Genomic DNA, 25,949 nt, shown 5'->3' with positions numbered 1-25,949 from the left:
ATTTATACAAGCAGTAAAGGACATTCTTTATTTTTAACATCCACAAAATAAAAGCCCACAGCTGATGCTGCAGCTGCAGTGAAACATGTTTGTAATAAAAAACAAGATTGTCTTTTGCTAAAGGCGGACCCCATCCAAAAACATATGTATTACTAAAGTAAACACAGACCAAAGAGCTTCGACCTCAAGATATTATTCCTTTACTGACTTTTGCAGTTGTCGTCCACATATTTTTCGCATCACTCCTCTTAAATGATCGTCCACCACCAACACTAAACGCACACTGTCGTTCATGCTGTAACTTAGCGGGCGATGTTTTTCCGCTTTCCTTGTATGCGGTAAAAATACGGTGCCTTTTGAAACATCAAGCATATCGGTTCCCTTGCTTACTGAATCGCTCAACATTCGGGTGCGAAACAATTTGCACAGCTAGCCGTGACTTAATGCTCTCACAACTACACAGACCGCTGTTCTAAGCACGACTGACACAATGTATTAAGGATTTTGCAGGAATGCCGTTCGTGGTCAAATAAAACAGTGAAATTTACCGGCTTGGCTAGCATTTCCATTTATGTTCAAAGAAACATTGCTAGCGGAGTTTCCATATTTTTGTTTGACACCTGTACGTCTCAATTCCATTTTTGCTGTTTTCCGTTTACCTCAATACTGTATCCAAACATGTGACATAATGGCTGCTGTCCAGTACTTTGGGGGCGAGACGTGGTGGTCGCAGTACTATTAGATGTTATCTTTCTTCTTCTTTTCTGAAACTGCCTGGAGGAAGACTAATTGTATATTTCAATGCGCTTCTTCGTTTCTATGGTACAGTTCTTATAACCTGAGCGGATGCTGCCCGAAATGATGCGTAATTTATTTACTGGATCAGTACTTACAAAACTTAGCAAAAATAATAATATCACTCCACAACACTATGCGATGCTCCTATTACTTGTGTATAATTCAGACAAACCAGTTACATTTATTTCTTTACTTATAAAAGTGCATTTCTTTCTCCTGATCAAGTTTGTCACTTGCATTTCCAGTGTATGAGAAAATTCCATTCATTCCAACGATGAATACGTCCTGGGTTTTCTTAGACATATTTAATGGCACACAAAAATATCATCAAGTAATGTAGGTGACTACTGGGATTATTTGCCTCTTATTTACTCACAGTACTCACAGTTTCGAAGTATAGCGCTGAAAATAACAGCACTCCCTGATAGACAGTACACGAGTACACAGTGCCTGTACGATGTAGCACGTCCACTGTAGTTGACCTTTCTGGATAAATATTTTCCATGATCCATCACTGGAAGAAGTTGTCAGCGTAGTCAGAGTGGCGGATTGCTAAGCGAAGGGGTTCGTGTTCAATTCGCGGCCCGGTCGCAGAGTATCTTCACTCAGGGACTGGTTGTTGTGTTGTCCCTATTTTCGTTACTTTCGTGCCGTCATGAATGACATTGCTATTGGTTGAATGGGCTCAGCCCGAAAAAAAAATTAAAAATGAGTGGGTAGAAGTTAAAGGATTTTAACTCAAGTACATCCTACCATCTCGATGGACTAGACTTCATGTTGTAGATGAAGTTGATCAGTTCTCAATATATAAAGCACATTAAGGTACATCTTATTACATGTATGAGACATATTGCAATTCTTCGTTGGCTATAAGATTTGTAATTAATCCACTAGGTGTTTATAGGGACCAGCTACTATCCTACCATGGAGGTAAGAGTTTTTAGTGATAAATAATGGTGATTTACAACGGTAGTATCAGAGGTAACCATACTATTAAGTTGTGTCCTGCAAGTGACGGATAACAATGTGCGCGTTCTGTCGTAGAAAATCGCATGTGCTTTTCAGTCATAGGGAGGGTATAGATATCGATCCAAGATGCTATGTATCGACCATTACTTGTCTCTGACAAACAGGAGCGGCACAGATGGCGTGGGAAATCCTCATATTAAGAGTGAGTTCTGGTTTGGCGCTCGCAGGTGAATCAGTCTGGTCAGAGCTACCCTACAGAGCACATCTTAAATGGGTGCAAAGTGAATGATCACAAAACATACTAGAGAAAGTTTTGTGACAGCGTTAAAAGTTTTGGGTTAATGTCAGTAATATGCAGATTTGCACAAGACAGATTATATCAGTCCATCCACGTCCAGCATTCCGAGCGGATCGGACGAGAGCGCGAAGTAAGGATCCGTACATGGAAGTGTAATTGTTGTGGATTGGCAAGAGAGCCAACCCACTATGAGAGGAAGCCGAAAGGCACGCGTTTTACCTCACGCAGGCTGGCGTGAGGTCTGGAACAGAGCAAGGAAATTAGAGTAGCAAAAAACGTACGTAGCTGCTGGGATACTTACCTTTAATCCATAACTGGTGAACATCGCTCTTGACGGTACATGTTTTACTGCATCAGTGGTAACTGGTAATGGCGCCTTGCTAGGTCGTAGCAAATGACGTAGCTGAAGGCTATGCTAACTATCGTCTCGGCAAATGAGAGTGTATTTTGTCAGTGAACCATCGCTAGCATGTCGGCTGTACAACTGGGGCGAGTGCTAGGAAGTCTCTCTAGACCTGCCGTGTGGCGGCGCTCGGTCTGCAATCACTGATAGTGCGGGTCCGACGTATACTAACGGACCGCGGCCGATTTAAAGGCTACCACCTAGCAAGTGTGGTGTCTGGCGGTGACACCACAGTAATAACCGTGAATTAAGATTAATTTCGGATCTGATAAAGGAATAGTCACTGTTGCAGCGACAATATTGAGTCTAAAAGTCACAGATCAAGTAAAGACATGTAAGTTGAAATGTAATGTGAATGGGAGTAAAGCAGATACAGTCATCAGAGCACAATCCATAATGGATGAAATAATCAAATGTTTGATTTTCAAGTAACGATCGAACAGTCAATCAGCGCGGCAATGGCCTGTAACAGGCCCTGTTCTCCGGCAGATTAGTTTTCTTGTCCGTATACTAATATGGATTTGCAGTAGCCCAGCATGTACAGTAATGCTCAAAAGTGTCCGAACGACCTGAATTGCATTTCACCTGATTCGCATGCAACCCACATAACGCAGCTGTCTAGCAGGTCCCCTAATCGCTCCTTGGTACAGTCGTTTGACTATTGAAAATGGCTCCAACAAGTCACCTGTAGAAAACTCGGCTCTGTAAAGCAATAACTCAAAATGTAAAGTAATACCACGATACTTTAAATATCAGGGAACACCTTATCACAGATATGACTTTCCTTAAGGCTTGTAAGCTCACATTTATTGCAATAAATGACATACCTGAAATTTACCACTATCATTATTACGTCAGACAGGCAGCGCACCTGGTACGTTCGTCGTATTCATGATTTCTTCTTCAAAGTAACATACCGTACTTGTTATTTAACACAAAATGACGAACCGTCTCGTTCTGCATATGGATTCAAACCCAGGTCATGTAGACTAATATTTCGTGACTGACGGAATCTAACAGTCATCCCTGACTAGGCATACAGAGAGTGATATACCTCGATTTTAGACAGTATCAGTTAGCAAATATCAACTTCAAATTACATAACGTAAACATTTTTAACGGCCGCGAATTCCTACTCAGCATCTATTGTCCCTGTTAAGGAACTACTAGACATGTTAAATATTGCTTCTTTACAGGTAACTTACTTGAAATGCCGTGAGGTAAGGCTTTGTGACGGACAGGGATTCGAACCCAGAACCTAATAGGATCGTTATCGAAGCACAATCAACTGTGACATATCGGATTTTCTCGGCAGTAGCTAGATGTTTTAACTGAAATGACGAGACGAAACAATAATTTTTTGCTTTCCAGGACTCCAACCCGGAACCTATCGCTGTTATATTCTAGAGATAACGAACGTTGAATATGGGTTTCTTACTTCAGCAGCAACATGTGAGCATATTTGTACTAGAAATAATATGACGAAGAGTTCAGTGTTGACTGGGAATCGAAACCCACACATACCGTTGTTGACTACAGACAAAGAGACGTCAGCTACCGAATTTTTCTCCACCAGGAACTCGGAAAAACATCCTTGGACCTACAGTGATCTCTCAAATGGTTCTGTGTCTCACTGGGAGTCAAAACCGCCAGATATCGTTAGTGTTGACAACGAATGAATATGCATTAGAAATCAAAATTATTATCCACCAGCAGACAGGTGTTCTCATGCTAGAGCTTGATAATTCATAATGAAAATTGTAGTGCCAGGCCAGCATTCGAACCCATCTACGCGCAATATGTGGAGATGTTGAGGAATCTACAGTTTTGAGCAAACAACAGATTGTTGTCGAGCTGTATTGTCACGAAGGGATCAAATTCCGCATTAAGAGCGGTCTGAGTTGCATTCCAAGTTAAGAACCAATTTTATCGACATACAGAAGCTCTAACAAAAGATGGAATAAAGGTCCTGTGACCCTACATAGCGTTTGTTTCGTCACTACAAATAAATAACTAGTATAAGAAAGGTTACAGCTGATAGAGTTACCACATTTCGCCACTCCTGACTTAACTGTGGTTAAACCTTACGTCTATTTGGTAGAGAAGGAATATCAAGTTTAATGTCAATTTCAGACCACAATGCCATTATACCTTCTTCACTGGCGTAGCCAGAAGAGATTAGAATCTGTCTCTCCCCATGAAAAATCATACGCAGAAGCTGGAATTGAACTCAGACCACGATCACAGGAACATATCACCTATCCAACAGACCACCAACGCCCCTGCAGTATGACTCATTTAGTATCATAACACCGCTGCGGCACACTCGATAAGAATTCTGACACTCAGGCTTCCTATAGTGGTTTGCAGCATGTTCAGTACATTCATTTACTTGGTTGACCGAATCGCCATGAAGTAGCTGTCTCGGCTACCCAGTGAATACATTCGATAAAATCGCGTAACTGCCACCTACACAGAACTTCCAACAGTGTAGGAATGCAAAAATTTAAACAGGAAGTGTTCCTTTCCAGTTGAGCTACTCTATTGCGCTATTTGTTTGTTGACAACGTCTTGCAGTTCAAAAGAAAAGCTGTAACTGTCTGTCTCTCAGAAGTCTAGATCCGGCCATAGCACTGTGGAATGCGAAAATTCTGGAGGAACTTTTGTCGAGGGGCTGTAGCTAGATTACAGCTAGTAGCCTCACGGTAAGCGTTCCGCATCGTAGATAAGACGTCGCGAGTTCAATTGCATTCGCTGCTACATTTTTTACAACGCAATTCTGCTGTCTGCTGAAGTTACCAATGTGATGGAACTTTGAACATAATTCCCTTCACTTCTAAACCCAAAATAGCCGCATGTGGAAAAAGGGCTAACTTCTGCGACATTTTGTTCTTTTCAGGTTTAATAGGCAGCCAGGCAGCAGATGCATCTCGAAGCTTTTGTATTATACGTGGGGAGAGCGCATCGTGCCAAAATAGTCAGAAAAGTATTTTGTACATTAGCTGTCGTCTGGTAGTGGCATTTTATTCTTCCTCAAACCTTGTTTGATAGCTTTAACTCAGAACAAGTTTTCTACATGCATATAATCAATAAACTGCATGTGCATTGTCAGACAGTCATAGATAACATCAGGGAATTCGCATGTATCGTTGATGATTAATTTCTTTCTCATGTTTAGTATTGTTTTAACAACACTAATAGAAACCTTATGAAAATTGTGCAATGCATTATAAGAGATGAAATAAAACTACCCACGATAACATAGGACGAAAGTCTCTTTGATAAAACTGAGTATCTGTACTCAAGCGTGTATCTATCGGCACGAATTAGTAAAATACTACTCACTTAGATTTCGATTGGATCTGTGTTTAATTGGTATGCTGTGTCATACTCAACAGGTATCCAAATGTGGCATTTCGTAAATAGAGTTATGTATTCCTAGAGACCCAAAATTTGCTTGTTGGCAGCGGAGCGAGGCGTTACCTGTTGTGCAGCACTGTATGTTTTTTACCATTGCACAATGAGCTGAAAGTATTTTCTTGCGATTTCCTTATCGATGTTTGATCTGACTGCTTGTAGCTCTTTCACAGAAGGGTTAAAAACGATACATTCAGCGAGAATTGAACCGCGAACCATAACAGACGTTTTTTCCAAGGTCAGCACGTCGCCACACAGCTAGCGAAGAGGGCCAATAGTGGATAGAACTCGTGAACTGCTATTTTAAGGACGAGTTTAGTTGCGATTTCCACATGTAACGACTTTCGTTGCCAAATCTCAGCTACAGTACTAGCAGGAAGAAGACAAACCGATGTGATCCAACAGCGGGCTGGGAAGTGACCATAGCTGGCCTCTCAAAGCCGCGGCTGCTACAGCCTGGAATACGTAATGCGTCTGATTCGCACTTCTGTAACCAGGTTTAGGGACTGGAGCGTAGTTACTAATAATACTCAGAACTAACGGCAAACTACGCATCATAAATCAGTAACTCTCATAGTTGTTTTTATATTTCTTTCGTAACTGTACTCAAAACTAAGAAACTCATTTACGGGCGATTTCGTGCCTCGCCGATAGTCGAGCACACCAAACAAATAAAAATAAAAACGTATGTGTGTGTGTGTGTGTGAGAGAGAGAGAGAGAGAGAGAAGAGAGAGAGAAAGAGAGAGAGAGAGACAGACAGACAGAAATAAAGATAAAAAAGATTGAGAGGGACAGTAAAAAATTGTAAAGAAATTGAATACCAGTATGCAAAGAAATCTTTCATTAAAATAACACATTCCACATCTTTACGAAATGTCGTATTCAGGATCTATGGAACAATTATTAATCTCATCTAATCTAATCTACTCATATTGCTGACTAACCGTAAAGAGTCATGAATTACCGAAATTTTCGTCCTTTATCATTACAGGCCCTGGGCGTTGCAAAATCATACTGACAACACTAATGTGCTTATACTGACAACCTCCCTGTTCGTTTTACCTGATTTTGTAATCATTTAAATAAAACAACATGACCTTCCAGTGGGAGACATTTCGTCCATCCCCCTTTTCCTCGTGTGAAATTTGTTAGTAAGCTTTTTGCCTTCCAACCAGCGAAATGCGGCAGAGTACGGAAGGTAAAAGATTCACAAACCACGATTTAGCGCCGTTAAGACTATTTCTTTAAACATTGGCGTAGATGAAGGAATTTAGTTTCTTCTTAATTCGCCTTATGCAGCAACGTTCACAGATATCTCAAATAGGAAAATCTTTTTACCCAGGTACGAAGGTTGTAAAACAAACTTCCCACAGTTTGTGTCAGGTTGATCTTTTCATCTGATAGCAGTGCATAATATTTTCTCGAAGAGGTATCACAAGTAGTGTTCCTGTAGCTGGGGGAATCATTGGTTGAAACGATTTTAACACCAGTGGGTACAGAACTGTTAAATATTCAAAATGATTATCAACTTAAGTCTGAGTTCATCCACAAACTGAGGCGTGTTTATAATATTGAAGCTAGATTGTGTATCCTTGTCTTCATTGAGTGGTCATCGGAAGGCGTTTACACACACTTATACGAGGGTAATCCCAAAAGTATGGTCTCCTAAGGGACAGTCATGTGCCAACGCAGGCACAAATGAGAGATCCTTAATTTTAATGCTAAACACAGACCACAGTAGTAGCTGCATAGTCGCAAAGTGATAAAGAGCAAGGGAACGAATACAAAGGTCTCAGGTTCAATCCCTCGTTAGGCCCACGATTTATATGTGCCATTTTACACTTATTTCCCGTCAGGCAGTGTTTGTTGATGTGAAATACGCGGAGTTGCACTGTGGTCCGAAAGCCACGTTAAACTGTAGGTTCACCTATTAACTGGTTAGGTAAGTCAACTCAAAGTTCGGAGGAAAGTAACGGCATACGACGTCCAACAAGACCGTGCCTGTTAAAGCACTGTGGTGGTCAAACCACTCTTCCGACTGATTACTGCTTTACTTTCTATGGGTTCCAAAGTTAATGATATTCTGGTTATTAACATTTTGTGCTTTCATGCTGTAACTTTGAACCAGTAAACGTAAGTAACCGGCTAAGCACTGTCACCGGTCGAGTTGTCAAGGTGGTAGACGACGATGCTTTCGACCCCAGTTACAGTCTTGATGATGGCTATGTTTCAGTCGAATACCTCCATGTGACTTTCTGCGTATTTCAAGATATACTTTTATACACTTGGTACGCATCCAATTTGATATCTGATAGAGCTGTATTTAGCAACATGAATCAGATATGTTTTGCGTGCAATATATCGGACAACACGTCAGTGCAGCGAGATTTCATTTGTGTGATGCGCATGGTGCAAGAAATATTTGTGTTTTGCTTGCTTGTGTGATATGTTTCACCCCACTGAATGCAAGCAAGCTCACGAATAGACTGCCAATAACTGGAATTACGCAATAATACAAGTAAAGTTGTATTTTTGCATTATGTGTCCCAATGAAAATAACAGTAAACAGGTTATATGCCTACTTGCTTATTATTCGCGCTTCTCGATGCTTTCCTCAAAAAACAAAAAAATAAAAGATAAAAAGAGAGAGAAAACAGAAACGTATTTCAAATATCAGCTTGGTGACGCCATGTTCGTCTCGTGATGTAAAGCGAGGATAATTCATAGGTAAAATCCCGTTGTACTAGCGATATGTATGGCTAAAGGGTTCTTTCTTTTCTCTTTGCAAACGACCAGAACAGAATTCAGTAACAACGTTGTAAGAACAGCTATGCAGTGGGCCAATTAAACACTCAGCATTTCTTGGTTATTTTGTTAATCGTCTGTAATGCAGTAAAATCCTTGATTACTGATTCGTTATTACTACCATTTTCATTGTTATTCGTCACCTCGCAACAGCTTCCCTATCACTCATTGCCGCCGATGCATGTAAACGAATGGACCAGGATGAATGGAATAGGGGATGTTTCGTCAAGGAGAATATACACATTTATCTCTGCGTCTTGTGTTTAGGGTAATATGAAAATGTCAATAAGAGAAGACGACAACGGGATGCCGGTGATGTAGGCAATAACACCTAACTACTCTTGTCGACTTAATACCATGACGACAGACAAACTGGCGTCCCACTGTATTTTGATTGTATTTCGTTAGCCTTCTTGCGACCTCGTATTAATGCCTCGTGGGAGCAGGCATAATATTTTGCTTTTTGAACATCGAACAATAACACACAAAGATAAGCGATAGAAGGATACAAAGAAACAATCAGACTCATGGGTGTGGATCCAGTTCATCACTAGAAGGCTAGAGAAGAGGGAAACATTAAGAAAGCAATGAATACCCTGGTTAGTATACATTATTTGTATAGATCTGGAGATGAAAAAGCGCAGATCTGCACAGTGCCCGAATCTGCACTTCAGTTTCTGTCTTAAAGGGCATAATTTTTAGTTTATTCTCTTCTGAATTTTCAAATAAATTGATTATTACGTGGTACAGAATAATTAGTTAACTGTGTTTCTTACAGCTTCCATTCGCACCAACATTTTTCTACATTTTCGTGCAATTCATGAAATTCTACTTGTATGATCAATACGATGACTGCATATTGATGCAATCGATTTGGAGGTGAACAGTGTTTGGTATCTTACTTTTCGTGACAGGTTTGCAAATTTGATTTCCAAAGACTTTTTATTGTACTGAAATAATCTTTTGTCACAAAGTAAAAAGGTAAGTGTTTTATTGGTATATATTTTTTGGGCAACTGTAATCGTGATGGGGAAGATTGCACATGTGAATGTTTGACACAACTGGTAGGAGAATACGCTGCATATTAACCAAACCCCGCGCCTCCTCTCTGTATCCTCCACGAGCACGGGAATCTCCTATCATAGCGCTACAGAGCTGTTCCTAGCACAGCTGAGAGTTGGCAACATCAAAAATGGTTCAAATGGCTCTGAGCACTATGGGACTCAACTGCTGTGCTCATAAGTCCCCTAGAACTTAGAACTACTTAAACCTAACTAACCTAAGGACATCACACAACACCCAGCCATCGCGAGGCAGAGAAAATCCCTGACCACGCCGGGAATCGAACCCGGGAACCCGGGCGTGGGAAGCGAGAACGCTACCGCACGACCACGAGATGCGGGCATTGGCAACATCGTCACAAACATTTGGCAACACTGTGACTTTGCAATCACTTCCGTGTCTGGTACTGAATTGACTCGCTAAATTTACTTGATATTCCCTTTCCATTTGAATGACTCGTGATATATAATCCTCATGTAATCTAAGACACTGAGACAGAAAATTCAATTTTTTGGCTAAAGAAATGCTATTCTCCACATAAGTGACAACTTACATTATCTTACACGATGCATTACGAGGCTGAGTGACCAACAAGATGATAAGAGTGGCGTCGTGGCAGCAGTGTGTCCGTAGCCCCTTGTGCCATACGCGTTTCGCCTTTATTTTCTGCAAGGCATCATCAGTGGCCTGGAATGTGTACATATGTTTGCTATTTAATTTACATTTTTGTCACTGTACCTATAGGTTATAAACAGTTCTGGTGGCTGGTATTTCCTATTAAGTAGTAGTGTTTTGAACTGTACTTACAGGTTGCGTGGACAATGCAATGCTTTGGTTTCTGTTGCCGACTGTTAAATATTTTTGCCAAAGATCGAATGTTATTGCCAAACTTTCGAATGTAATTATTGAAGTATCTGTGATCTGTTGTGTATGCATTTGTGTGTGCGTTTTTGTATGTGTGTGTGTGTGTGTGTGTTTAGGTGTGATATAACATTTTGTGCTGTGTGTGTGTGTTTTCGTGTGGTATATGTATAAATTTTTCTGTGGGCTCTGCTTATGTGAATGTGTATGTGTTGAAACGTCCCCTTAGAAAAATTATACATGACTGTGCTTAAACTGACACACAATATTTTTAGCGCAACGCAATCTGACTTTTAATAATCCCTACTAAAGAATGGCCCTGTCTGATATTAACCTATACGTTTCACGTTTTGATAGAGAACAAACAATGTATTTACCTCAATAGTGTTCAAAGGTCATAATGTATATAGCAGTTCATGACATCCAGTCTTACAAGTTTCAAAACTCCGCCATCTCTCTCCCCACATCCACCATTGCTGGCGGCACACCTCCAACTGCGTAACGCTACGCGCTGTTAACATCCAACTGCCCAACACTAGAATGGCAGACAACAATGCAAACTAGCCACAGACTGCACACGGCACAGCCAGTGATTTTCATACAGAGCGCTACGTAACGTTGCCAATAAGAAAACATCCTACTTACAGTGTGTGTGTGTGTGTGTGTGTGTGTGTGTGTGTGTATTTTGGTGTGATACATTTTTTTTGCTGTGTGTGTGTGTGAGTGTGTGTCCAGAAGGTGGAAGTGGAAGAGTTTTTTTGTTTTATCTTATCATTTGCTTTATTAAGTGTAGTAGGGAGCATGTGCTGATGTGTGTATGTTTATTTATCACGTGTTTGTTTTCTGCTATGTCTTTCTGGATGTGGAAGTTTTCTTGCATTTGTGTAAGATATTTGTCATGGTTGCTTATTATCATTATTTTCATTTCTTGTTCCATGTTTGTTGGATGAGGGTTATGCTGTTTAAAATGTTCTGCAAATGTGGAATGGTTTGTTTCATACTTCCAGCATCTGATATTTTCTTTGTATCAGACGTTCGATAAGCAAAAATTATTAATATATCGTAATATTACATGCAACTAAGGAAAACAGGACTACAAAAGTTGAAGACGACAGTAAGTTGTGTTAATGGTCATAGATATCGCCTTTTTGACTGCCAAGCTGCTTCACAAAGCAATCGTCTCTGAAGAAATTCGAATCGACTGTCAACGATAAGAAATTCAATATTGTTCTGCACTTAAGACTCACATGCCAGGGTGATAAGTACGATGAAAAGGAACCTCTTGGTTACTACATGGCATCTATGCTAAATTTTCACAGTAGAAAAGAGGAACTCTCTGCAGACATTTGCTAACAGGCGGCTCTAACAACTTACTTTTTCTGTGGGTAGCTTCAAATATGGGCAATTTTGTCGTCTTAAATCCAACTGAATATTTTAAATATCACTTTTGAACAGCATTCACTTCTCCATTATGTAATGTGTGGACCTCAAAACAAGCAGTTTCCCTTAGTAACTATAGAGCAGGTTCTGAGAGGTATTGACACAATGTTTCCCATCCATTTACCATAGGGAATCAAAGAAAGAAACCAAACACATTACACTTGATAACTCATATGAATCAATGGCAAAAATAAATTATTTGAAGAATCTCCTGTGAAAGGTAAAAGATCAGGATGTGACGCTTTAATTATAGTGCACTGGATCAGACACAACGAAATTAATTCCATGACACATTGATGTATTGCATACTAGTGTAATAAAATACTCATCAAATAAAAACGGTTTTGTGCCTCCAATGCTATTGAGTGTGAAACACAAATCGTTGACAAATTTTATGTGTTACCACTCAACAACATTAAAACATTTTACCCCATCGAGAGTGAGGAGTGGAGCAGATGTTGTCGGCAGAAGGCGAGAGAGCACAGTGCCTCAGCCCTCCTGGTAGGCAGCAAACAGGTCCCAAACAACTCAGGCACCTGCAGTGTTCAGAAGCAAATGGTCGGCCAAGAAATCTCTCGTTAAAATATTGTGGAACCAAACTGTTATTACCAATGTGACAGAAAGCGAAATATATTGTAGATATGCTTGAATTATACTCATAGCTTCAGCACCAAGAGAAATGGGTGATAAAAATTTTGTCAACGTGTGCTTTTGGTTACCAGACGGCGTATTAGCTAGTCCCGCGTTTTACTTCAAGACTACAGTCGTAGACAAGAGTGATGTACTCTGGCTGCAGTCAAGAGTTCCTTCGGGAAGTGTAGTAGTCTATGTTGCCAGGTCGAGAATATTACCAAATATAGATTTCACAGGCGAGCACGACTGTATTGTCCACCTTACATGAACGACTCGGTGGTCAATTTTTTTCTCTAAGACTGTATCTACAACACATATTCCACGCATAAGAACCAGAAGAATTAAAAAAAATTAGTTTATGAGAGCAACATTAACGATAGCATTCGAAGTATTCGTTGTATTGTATACGTGTGGGTCAACGCCTTCCAATGCCCACTCAAGGAAGACAAAGATACAGAGTTTAGCTTCAATATTATAAATACGCCTCAGTTTGTGGATGAACTCAGACTTAGGTTGATAATCATTTTGAATACTTAGCAGTACTGTACCCACTGGTGTTAAAATCGATTTCAACCAATGATTCCCCTAGCTACAGGAACACTACTTGTGATACCTCTTCGACAAATTACTTATGCACTGCTATCAGATGAAAAGATCAACCTGACACAAACTGTGGGAAGTTGGTTTTACAACCTTCGTACCTGGGTAAAAAGCTTTTTCTATTTGAGATATCTGTGAACGTTGCTGCATAAGGTGATTTAAGGAAAAACTAAATTCCTTCAGCTACGCCAATGTTTAAAGAATTAGTCTTAACGGATCTAAATCATGGTTTGTGAATCGTTTACCGTCCGTACTCTGCCGCATTTCACTGGTTGGAAGGTAAAAAGCTTACTGACAAATATCACACGAGGAAAAGGGGGATGGACAAAATGTCTGCCACTGGAAGGTCATGTTGTTTTATTTAAATGATTACAAAATCAGGTAAAACGAACAAGGAGGTTGTCAGTATAAGCACATTACTGTTGTCAGTATGATGTTGCAACGCCCAGGGCCTGTAATGATAAAGGACGAAAATGTCGGTAATTCATGACTCTTTACAGTTAGTCAGCAATATGAGTAGATTAGATTAGATGAGATTAATAATTGTTCCATAGATCATGAATACGACATTTCGTAAAGATGTGGAATGTGTTATTTTAATGAAATATTTCTTTACATACTGGTATTCAATTTCTTTATAAATTTTTTTTACTGTGTCTTTCATTCTTTTTTATCTTTATTTCTGTCTGTCTCTCTCTCTCTTTCTCTCTCTCTTCTCTCTCTCTCTCTCTCTCTCTCTCTCACACACACACACATACGTTTATATTTTTATTTGTATGGTGTGCTCGACTATCGGCGATGCACGAAAACGTCCGTAAATGAGTTTCTTAGTTTTGAATACAGTTACGAAAGAAATATAAAAACAACTATGAGAGTTACTGATTTATGGTGCGTAGTTTGACGTTAGTTCTGAGTATTATTAGTAACTACGCTCCAGTCCCTAAACCTGGTTACAGAAATGCGAATCAGACGCATTACGTATTCCAGGCCGTAGCAGCCGCGTCTTTGAGAGGCCAGCTATGGTCACTTCCCAGCCCGCTGTTGGATCACATTGGTTCGTCTTCTTACTGCTAGTACTGTAACTGAGATTTGGCAACAAGGCAAGGTAAATTTGGCAACTCTGTGATCGACGAGTTACTTCCTGGTGTGCATGGAATTAAGCCTCAAAGTTCACTTGATTTTTCCTGTCATTTCCATTGAAAAATCTGAGTTATTATCACTTGAGGTGTAACAAAAGATTGTAAATTTACGTTTTTCAGCCCATGAAAGTCGTTACATGAGGAAATCGCAACTAAACTCGTCCTTTAAATAGCAGTTTACGAGTTCGATCCACTATTGGCCTTGTAAGAGGAATGCATAACACATACCTCTTCACTAGCTGTGCGGTGACGTGCTGACCTCGGAAAAAGCGTCTGTTATGGTTCGCGGTTCAATTCTCGCTGAATGTAACGTTATTATCCCTTCTGTGAAAGAGCTACAAGCAGTCAGATCAATTATCGATAAGGAAATCGTAAGAAAATACTTTTAACTCAATGTGCAATGGTAAAAAACTTATAATGGTGCACAACAGGTAACACCTCGTTCCGCTGCCATCAAGCAAGACAGCTAGTTCATGGCGATTCGGTCAACCAAGTAAATGAATGTTCTGAACATGCTGCAAAACAACACAGGGAGCTTGTGTGTCAGAATTCATATCGAGTGTGCCGTAGCGGTGTTATGATAAAAAATGAGTCTTACAGCAGAGGCGTTAGTGGTCATTTGGATTGGTGATATGTTCCTATGATCATGATCTGGGTTCAATTCCAGCTTCAGCGTATGATTTTTAATGGTTAGAGACAGATTCTAATCTCTTCTGGCTACGCCAAGTGAAGAAGGAATAATGGCACTGTGATCTGAAATTGACATTAAACATGATATTCCTTCTCTACCAAGTAGACGTAAGGTTGAACCACAATTAAGTCAGGTGTGGCGAAATGTAGGAACTCTATCAGCAGTAACCATTCTTATACTAGTTATTTATTTGTAGTGACGAAACAAACGCTATGTAGGGTCACAGGACCCTTATTCCATCTTTTATTTGAGCTTCTGTATGTCGATAAAATTGGTTCTTAACTTGGAATGCAACTCAGACCGCTCTTAATGCGGAATTTGATCCCTTCGTTACAATACAGCTCGACTACAATTTGTTGTTTGTTCAAAACTGTAGATTCCTCAACATCTCCACATATTGCGCGTAAATGGGTTCGAATGCTGGCCTGGCACTACAATTTTCATTATGAATTATCAAGCTCTAGCTTGAGAACACCGTCTGCTGGTGGATAATAATTTTGATTTTTAATGCATTTTCATTCGTAGTCAACACTAACGATAACTGACGATTTTGACTCCGAGTGAGACACAGGACTATTTGAGGGATCACTGTAAGTTCAAGGATGTTTTTCCGAGTTGCTGGTGGAGAAAAATTCGGTAGCTGACGTCTTTTTGTATGTAATCAACATCGGTATGTGTGGGGTTCGATTCCCAGTCAGCATTGAACTCTTCGTCATATTATTTCTATTTCAAACATGCTCACATGTCGATGCTGTTGTAACAAACCCATATTTAACGTTCGTTTTCTGTAGAATATAATAGCGATAGGTTCCGCGTTGGAGTCCTGGGAAGCAAAAAATTAATGTTTTGTCTCGTCATTTCAGTTAAAACATCTAGCTACTGTCGAGGAAATCCGATATGTCACAGTTGATTGTGCTTCGACAACAATCCGATTAGGTTCCGGGTTCGAATCCCTGTCCAACACAAAAATTTACCTCACGGCATTTCAAGTAAGTAACCTCTGAAAAAGCATTATTTCACATGTCTCGTAGTTCCTTAACAGGGACAATAGATGCTGGGTAGGAATTCGCGTCCGTTAAAAATGTTTACGTTATGTAATTTAAAGTTGATATTTGCTAACTGATACTGTCTAAAATCCAGGTATATCACTCTCTGTATGCCTAGTCAGGGATGACTGTTACATTCCGTCAGTCACGAAATATTAGTCTGCATGACCTGGGTTTGAATCCATATGCAGAACGGAACGGTTCGTCGTGTCATTTGAAGTTCATACATATTCTCAACTAGCTGCTCGTGAATAACTTAAATTTTAATGTCATTTTGTGTTAAATAACAAGTGCGGTATGTTACTTTTAAGAAGAAATCATGAATAAGACGAACTTACTAGGTGTGTTACCTATGTGACATAATAATGAGAATGGTATCATTTCAGGTATGTCATTTATTGCAATAAATGTGAGCTTACAAGCCTTAAGGACAGTCATATCTGTGATAAGGTGTTCCCTGATATTTAAAGTATCGTAGTATTACTTTACATTTTGAGCTATTACGTTACAGAGCCGAGTTTTCTACGGGTGACTTATTGGAGACATTTTCAATAGTCAAACGACTGTACCAAGGAGCGATTAGAGGACCTGCTAGACAGCTGTGCTATGTGGGTTGCATGCGAATCAGGCGAAATGCAATTCAGGTCGTTCGGATACTTTTGAGCACGTCTGTACAACTGTGACGGTTTGTACAGGGGTTTCGTTTCAATTTTCATCCTCAGACATGAGTTGATTCGTCATCCCCGCGAACTATGCCTTCAAGTCATTACCAGCATTGGAAAGATCCAAGCGTTTCGTCACCATTCGCAGCGACTGGAATTCGGGGAATGAACACAATCGCCACTCGACTAATACAGTTTCATTGGATTCTTGTGTGCTTAAGCAAACACCTAATTTGCGACAATCCCACTGCAGTGTCTCCTGCTTGCAGCATTCGCTTAACTCGTAAGGTCATCGAACATACGTTTGAAACTGTTCAGGGAATATTAACTGTCAAAGAATTGGTATATTAAGCTTCCTGGCAGATTAAAACTGTGTGCCGGACCGAGACTCGAAATCGGGACCTTTGCCTTTTGCGGACAAGTGCTCTACCAACTGAGCTACCCAAGCACGACTCACACTCCGTCCTCTCAGCTTTACTTCTGGCAGTACCTCGTCTCCTACCTTCTGCAAGGTTCGCAGGAGAACTTCTGTTAAGTTTGGGTGGTAGGAGACGAGGTACTGGCAGAAGTAAAGCTGTGAGGACGGGGCGTCGGTCGTCCTTGGGTAGCTCAGTTGGTAGAGAACTTGCCCGTGAAAGGCAAAGGTCCCGGCTTCGAGTCTCGGTCCGGCACACAGTTTTAATCTGCCAGGAAGTTTCATATTAACGCACACTCCGCTGCTAAATGAAAATCTCATAATTGGTATATTTCTCAGAACCAATCATACTTCCTTAGGGCATTAGCTTTCTATCCGCTGAATACTTGTCTTTGAATCAATCGCTTAGAGAAGCAGGTTAGTGACTAATACAGTGAATTTTCATTCACAAATTTCCCTCCCACTTTCAGCTGCTATTTACTCTTTCGATGATATCACCAAGATAGATATTCTGGTGAAGGTGTGGGCGGTTGCTGTAATAAGAGCTCATCGAATTTCCTATCCATTCCTTGGCTAGTCTGACCTTCTCTCGTGGATGTTGGCCTCGTCGCCAACAGCGGATAGCCACATTCATAACTGAGAAGATACTATGCATGAGAAGTATACTAATGGGAATACAAAATCAAAACCTTCACTGTGCCATAGCAATGGTATACATACAGATGAGAGCGCCACTGACGTAAAGTTACTAATCACGGTTTTCTGAAATTCCTTTACCAAAGAACATGCAGTAAATATTACTGAATACGAATCCAAGATAGCTGGCGAACTGAGTAATTTAGTATCTTCGGTGTAGCGAAACAATTTCAGTCTCTTAATGAGACCAAGTCTCCCATTCAAAACTGTGTAGCAGTTAGGTTCCTTTCGGATTATGTTGATGAAACAGATTCATTTTTAGAAATCCTATACAACCAGTCTCTCGATGAAAGATCGTACTTAAAGACTGGAAAGTCTAATAGGTCATGATAATACACATGAAAGGTAATAAAATACCCCTATGAAGTTCGATCTAAACTAGAAACTATCTTTTGGCACGTAACCAGCACCGATTATGAAAACATCGCACTTGAGAAACACAACTAGCTTTTTATTCATAAGAAGTAATTAAGGCTAGCGAAAGTAGACCTAGAGCTAGATCTATATTTCTAGATTTCCAGAAAGTTTTTAACACCGTTCCTCACATGCGACTTACAATTAAGTTGCGTTTCTATAAAATATCGTCTCCATTGTTCGACTGGATACGTAACTTTCTGTCCGAATGGCCACAGTTCGTTATCACTGACGGGCAATCATCGAGTGAAACAGAAATTGTATCTAGAGTTCCGCAAGGAAGTGTTATAAGCCCTCTGACATTCGTGATCTACGTAAACATTAACCATAAGTTTCAGGGAAACTGCCACAAAAGCGGAAGAATACTCAATAATCAACTGCATGAGGATGCAGAAGGCAATGGAAACCACTGATTTAAAGACAGATAATATGTACCCACGGGGCATATGGCTTATAATTTAAAAGTGATGATCTTACCATTGACAAAAGATTCCGGAATAGCCCCCATTCGGAGCTCCGAGAGGGGACTACAGAGCGGGAGGCGACCATAAGAAAAGGACCGAATAATCAACGAAAGGATAATGTTCTACGAGGTGGGGCGTAGAACGTCCGAAGTTTGAACGTGGTAGGGATGCTACAAAATCTAAAAAGGGAAATTCAAAGTTTCAGTCTAGATATAGTGCAGGTTAATGTAGTGAAACTGAAAGATGACAGGGATTTCTGGTCAGATGAGTGTGTGGTAATATCAACCGCAGCAGAAAATCGTAAAACGGGAGTTGGATTCGTTATGGATAGGAATGTGGGGCAGAGAGTGAGCTACTGTCAACAATTCAGATACGAGGTTGTTCTCATCAGAATCGATACCAAATCAACACTGATGTCGATAGCCTAGGTATACATGTCGACGTCGCAAGCTGAAGGTGAAGAGATAGAGAAACTATATGAGAATATTGAAAGTATAGCTCAGTACATAAAGCGAGATGAAAATATAACAGCATGGAATTAATTTGTAGGAAGAGGTGTATAAGAAAGGGTTATGGGTGTTGTACAGTAAATTTTAGCTAGCAATAGCGAATACTCTGCTCAAGAATCACATGAAGAGAAGATATTCTTGGAAAGCGCCGAGAGATACGGGAGTGTTTCAATTAGATTAAATCATGATCAGGCAGTGTTACGAAATCAGATACTTGTTTTGGGATGTGGAAGTACTAACGAATGAAGAAACGCTCGATAAGTTCTGTAAGGCTATGGATGCTGCGATAATGAGTGGTCAGTAGGGAGTACAGTGGAATTCACAAAAGTTGGAAAGAGAAACATAAGTGTAGCGTTAGTACAAAGAAGTTGATCGACGAAGGAGGGAAGTATAAAAATGTCCAGGGAAGTTCGGGAATACAGAAACACAAGTCACTTAGGAATGAGATAAATGGGAAGTGGAGGGAAGCTAAGGCGAAATGGGTGCATCAAAAATGTGAAGGAATCGAAAAAGAAATTACTGTCGGAAGGATTGACTCAGCATACATAAATGTCAAAACAACCTTCTCTGAAATGAAAACCGAGGGTTGCAACATTATGAGTGCAATGGGAATTCTATTTTTACATGCATAAGAGAGAGCGCTTAAATAGAAAGAATACACTAAAAGCCTCTATCGGGCAAAGACTTGTCTGACAACGTGACTGAAGAGGAAACAGGAGTCGATGTAGAACAGTTAGGGGATACAGTGTTAGCGTCATAATTTAGAAGAGCTTTCGAATTCATAAGATCGGAGAAGGCACTAGGGATAAATAACAATCCATGACAATTTCTAACGTCGTTGGGGCAGGTAGCAACAGATCGACAACTCACATTCGTGTGTAGAATGTATGAATCTGGCATATACCATCTTACTTTCGAAGAAACATCACTCACACAGTCCCGAAGATAGCAAGAGCCGACAAGTGGGATAATTATAGCACAATCAGCTTAAAAACTCATGCATCCAGCATGCTGACAAGGATAACATACAGAAGAATGGGAAATCGAGGATGTATTAGATGGCGATCAGTTTGGCGTTAGGAGAGGTAAGGGCACCAGAAAGGCGACTCTGACGTTGCGGTTGATAATGGAAACAAGACTTAAGATAAACCAAAGCACGTTCATAGTATATGTCGATCTGGAAGAAGCTGTGGACAATATAAGATCGTGCAAGAAGTTCGAAATCATGAGAAAAACAGGTGTAAACTTTAGGAAAAGTTGCGTAATATAACGGGTAATACACAATATACAGAGGAACCAAGAGGGAAGAAGTGGAAGGCGAGGAATGAAGTGCTCGGATTAAAACTGTATATCAAAGAAGCAATCATGGAAATAAAAGAAAGATTCAAGAGCGGAGTTGAAGCTCAGGGTGAAAGGACATCAGCGAAAAGAATCGCTGATGACATTGTTATCAACAGCGAAAGTGATGAAGAGTTACATAATATGTCAAATAGAATGATCAGTCTAATGAGTGCAAAATATGGATTGGGATTAAATCAAAGAAAGACGAAAGCAATGGGAAGCATCAAAAATAAGAATAATTAGGAACCTAACATCAGCATTGGTGATCACAAAGTGGAATGAAGTTAAGGAATTCTGCGACCTTGGCAGCAAAACAACCCATGTTAGACTCAACATGGAGGGCACAGAAATTAAAGTAGCACTGGAAAAGCGCTTTCCTGGGCAAGGAAAGTCCATTAGAATCAAACATAGGTCTCGAGGAAGATATTTCTGAAAACGTACGTTTGGAGCACAGCATTGTATGGCAGTGAAACGTAGACTGTAGGAAAACCGGAACAGAAGAGAATCGAAGCATTTGAGATGTGGTGCTACGGAATAATCTCGAAAAATAAGTGAACTAATAACATAAGATAAACATGAGAAGAAGAAGCTGACAGACGACGGGAATTCGTGGTGGGTCACATCAATCCAGTCAGGAGACTGACGATTCAAAAAGAGAGATAGAGGGACAACATGTACGACACTATCAGCTTAATCTGAAAATGATGCTGTCCTTTAGCGTTCACTCAAGTCATCACAGAAATAAACTGCTAAATGGTTTAGACAACATATCTGTAAGATGGGAGAAGTGGCAACTGACATCAAAAGACGTGAGCCCAACCTGACGAGTATTAAATAATGCCGTTAAGTTTGTGACATTCGACGAATCACATACATTTAAGGCATGTCGATTAAATGTCTAGGGATAACAACTACGTACAACATAAATTGCTTACATGGCACAGAAAACTTTGTGAGGAGTACGAAACAATGCCTGCGTGTTTTTGGAGGAACACATGGAAGACACAGCTTATCTATTAAATAGGCTGCGTACACTACGCTCGCCCGTCATTCTCTAAGGAACTGCTGCTCGTTTTCGGATCCCTAGCAGGTACGGGTATTTGGGACATCAAAGTTCAAAGAAGGGCAGCCCTTGTATTATGGCGAAAGAGGAGAGAGAGTGTCACAAATATGGCACGCGAGTTAGATGGAATACGTTAAAAGACGTTCGTCATTGCGGTAATACCTTTTCACGAAATTTCTATCAGCAGCTTCCTTATCCAACCGCGAAAGTTTTTCATTGGCTTCCATCCACATAGGAGAAGTGACCAAGTAAGAGAAATCAGAGTTGTTTGGGTGTTATTCGGGGGTGGAAGGAGTGAAAAATGGTATGTGGTTTCTTCGAACCCTCTGTCAAGCATTTAAGTGTAAATTATAGTTTAGTCATGTAGATGTAGGTATATCCCAGTCAGTCTCATCTGTCGAGGTTACATAGTTGTCAAAGGCGTTTCGGAAGCTGAGGGCATTTAATATTTATTTCATGAGATGTCAAGTGTAAGAAACAAGTAAGAGCTATTTTACGTAAGAGTGACTTTTCTTAAATTAGTGAAGCATTTTCGTAGATATGTTACTCTCAACTCTCTGTTTAACCTCAAAATAAATTCTAAGACACTACAACAAGGAGATATGATAATCTGACCTGTAACTATGCACATATGGATTTCTCCCTCCTGTAAAACTGGAATAACACAACCTTTAATTTTCTTGCGGTTAAATGCTGCGCAGGGAATTAGAGATCAGTGTAATCTGTGATTGTAGGCGAGTTGAGCATTGGATTCTATGTAGCGGGAATCAGAGATCTATGTAATCTGTGAGTAGACGCAAGCTGAGCACTATATTGTATGTAGTGATTGAGAGGATGTCGTCAATGCTGGTGTATTTACCTGTGTTCAGGTTTCAGTAACTTCTCATAGAGGGAGGGGACAGGTCTCGTTTTACGTAAAACCATTTGATAATTGTCACCAGAGCCAAATGTAGGCAACGCAGTACCGGTACTACCAGCTTACGTGACTTATTATTTTTTATGTGAAGGTCAGTTTGTTGATTTCGACGCCATATTCTAATCCATTTATGTTGAAATATACGACGAACGCACAATTGAAGTTGCTAACGTTTCCGAAGGGTCTACACAAGGGCGATGTACTTGAGGACAATATTATGGAAATGGAAGAGGATGTAGATGAAGATGAAATTGGAGATACGATACTGCGTGAAGAGTTTGACAGAGCACTGAAAGACCTGAGTCGAAACAAGGCCCCCGGAGTAGACAACATTCCATTGGAACTACTGACGGCCTCGGGAGAGCCAGTCCTGACAAAACTCTACCATCTGGTGAGCAAGATGTATGAAACAGGCGAAATACCCTCAGACTTCAAGAAGAATATAATAATTCCAATCCCAAAGAAAGCAGGTGTTGACAGATGTGAAAATTACCGAACTATCAGTCACAGCTGCAAAGTACTAACGCGAATTCCTTACAGACAAATGGAAAAACTAGTAGAGGCAGACCTCGGGGAATATCAGTTAGGATTCTGTAGAAACGTTGGAACACGTGAGGCAATATTGACCCTACGACTTATCTTAGAAGCTAAATTAAGGAAGAGCAAACCTACGTTTCTAGCATTTGTAGACTTACAGAAAGCTTTTGACAATGTTGACTGGAATACTCTCTTTCAAATTCTGAAGGTGGTAGGGGTAAAATACAGGGAGAGAAAGGCTGTTTACAATTTGTACAGAAATCAGATGGCAGTTATAAGAGTCGGGGGCTTGAAAGGGAAGCAGTGGTTGGGAAGGGAGTGAGACAGGGTTGTAGGTTCTCCCCGATGTTATTAAATCTGTCTATAGAGCAAGCAGTGAAGGAAACAAAAGAAAAATTCGGAGTAGGTATTAAAATCCATGGAGAAGAAATAAAAACTTTGAGGTTCGTCGATGACATCGTAATTCAGTCAGAGACAGCAAAGGACTTGGAAGAGTAGTTGAACGGAATGGATAGTGTCTTGAAAGGAGGATATAAGATGAACATCAACAAAAGCAAAACGAGGATAATGGAATGTAGTCGAATTAAGTCGAGTGATGCTGAGGGAATTAGATTAGGAAATGAGACACTTAAAGTAGTAAAGGAGTTTTGCTATTTGGGGAGCAAAATAACTGATGATTGTAGAAGTAGAGAGTATATAAAATGGAGACTGGCAATGGCAAGGAAAGCGTTTCTGAAGAAGACAAATTTGTTAACATCGAGTATAGAGTTAAGTGTCAGGAAGTCGTTTCTGAAAGTATCTGTATGAAGAGAAGAATGCTGAAGATTAGATGGGTAGATCATATAGCTAATGAGGAGGTATTGAATAGGATTGGGGAGAAGAGAAGTTTGTGGCACAACTTGACCAGAAGAAGGGATCGGTTGGTAGGACATGTTCTGAGGCATCAAGGGATCACCAATTTAGTATTGGAGGGCAGCGTGGAGGGTAAAAATCGTAGAGGGAGACCAAGAGATGAATACACTAAGCAGATTCAGAAGGATGTATGTTGCAGTAGGTACTGGGAGATGAAGAAGCTTGCACAGGATAAAGTAACATGGAGAGCTGCATCAAACCAGTCTCAGGACTGAAGACCACAACAACAACAACAACGTTTCCGAGTACCATCGATTCTCGAAAGATTTTGACAGAACGAGTTCATTTGTGTTGTAAGTTTATTCATCACTAAGAGTCTTACTTTTGCCACATTAAATAGGTATATAACTGAATTGTAGTATTCAGTCCCTCCAAAGTCATTCGTTTCTAGAAGAGAATAGTTATCCTCATGATCCTGAGGTGCTTGAATAAATGGAAACAGTGGAAATATTTCCTAAGGGAAACAACAGATGACATTAGTTTTTGATAGATTTGTATGTTGTAAAGAGTAACCTGTAGGGCTCGGCAACAACGGCGTGTGCTTTACAGGAAGGCATTTTTATACCACTAATGCTCTATACGCCTTCCTGGTTAGCACAGTTGCTTGAAACATTTCACTCTAAACGGCAAACGCTTTAGGAAAATATTGTTCTTCATACCTAACAAGTGAAACCAGTCGAATTGATTTTATTCTGATATGCCGTTAATACTGAGCTATCGAGATGATGAACTGAATGTAAAACTTACTGACTATAGAAAACTGGATGTTGGAAGGGGAACAGAGCATTTCCGGAGGAATGCCGCATCGGTTGACCCATTGTGACGGTACGTCACATAAATTGACGTTTGGAGATAGGGAAAAGAAATTTTTGATATGAGACGTGTGAAACATTAATTATCTAGAGACTAAGTACGTCTTCGCAATGTATAACAAATAGTAAATATTGTAAATTATTATCATAAAAACACAATGTAATTAACAAAACACAATTTTTTGGTACAATCTCTGAGTAACTTAGGCCATGAAGATAAGAGACAATGCTTTGATTGAACCATCTGTCCTGTTTTAGTTTCGTCTAGAGGTAGGCCGCCATTGTAGCGCTGGATAATAATTAATGTAAGGTTTTCTGTATTTTTGCAAAATGTAATAGAAATTATTATTATAAAGTGTGTATTATTGACTTGGCTGTCGCCTCTCATGATCGAAACCATTAGTTATAATTAACAAAGTTTTTACAGAACTTCGTAGTGCAGGGAGCTCATTTCCCCTAGCAGGATTTAGTCGGCCATTACGCTGACTGTATTATTTAATTACAATTTCATGTAAATGTGAGAGGTTTCTCTGCTTTGATCTTACAATAGTCTCAGAGTTAACAGAGTAAAAATAGATTTCGTTTATTAATATTAAGAATACTGAATGAGTTACGAAAGTTTCATTTTGGACGCCTAACGGCATAAGAGAATGTCTCAAGTTTTGCCTTGCAAATAATGAACAAGATAATTGAAAATCATGACATTCCACAAAATCTCAGTTAATCTTTAAGTAGTTAGGTACATAAATAACCAGTAGCCCCTGAGACCCATATTAATAAATACAGTTTGCGTAAGAATACGCATAATTTTTTTTCTAAATAGCAGCGCTCACGCAAACTACTTATTAGAAGGTGGTGAGTCACGCGTTGTGTTTAAAAAATATTATATCGTACGTGCTTCGGGGCACCCGATGTCTGTACGAGTGTTATCATGGTATAAGTTAATTAAAAGTCTCATGCTAGCTCACAATATTTAAAGCCACCCCTTCCAAAAACATAAAATATAGTTACAAAAAGAAAAATATATAATTGTCCTTTGAAAAGT

The sequence above is a fragment of the Schistocerca cancellata genome, chromosome 8 (assembly GCF_023864275.1).
Source record: "Schistocerca cancellata isolate TAMUIC-IGC-003103 chromosome 8, iqSchCanc2.1, whole genome shotgun sequence".
In the NCBI taxonomy this organism is placed as follows: Eukaryota; Metazoa; Arthropoda; class Insecta; order Orthoptera; family Acrididae; genus Schistocerca; species Schistocerca cancellata.
This window is presented reverse-complemented; position numbering follows the sequence as displayed.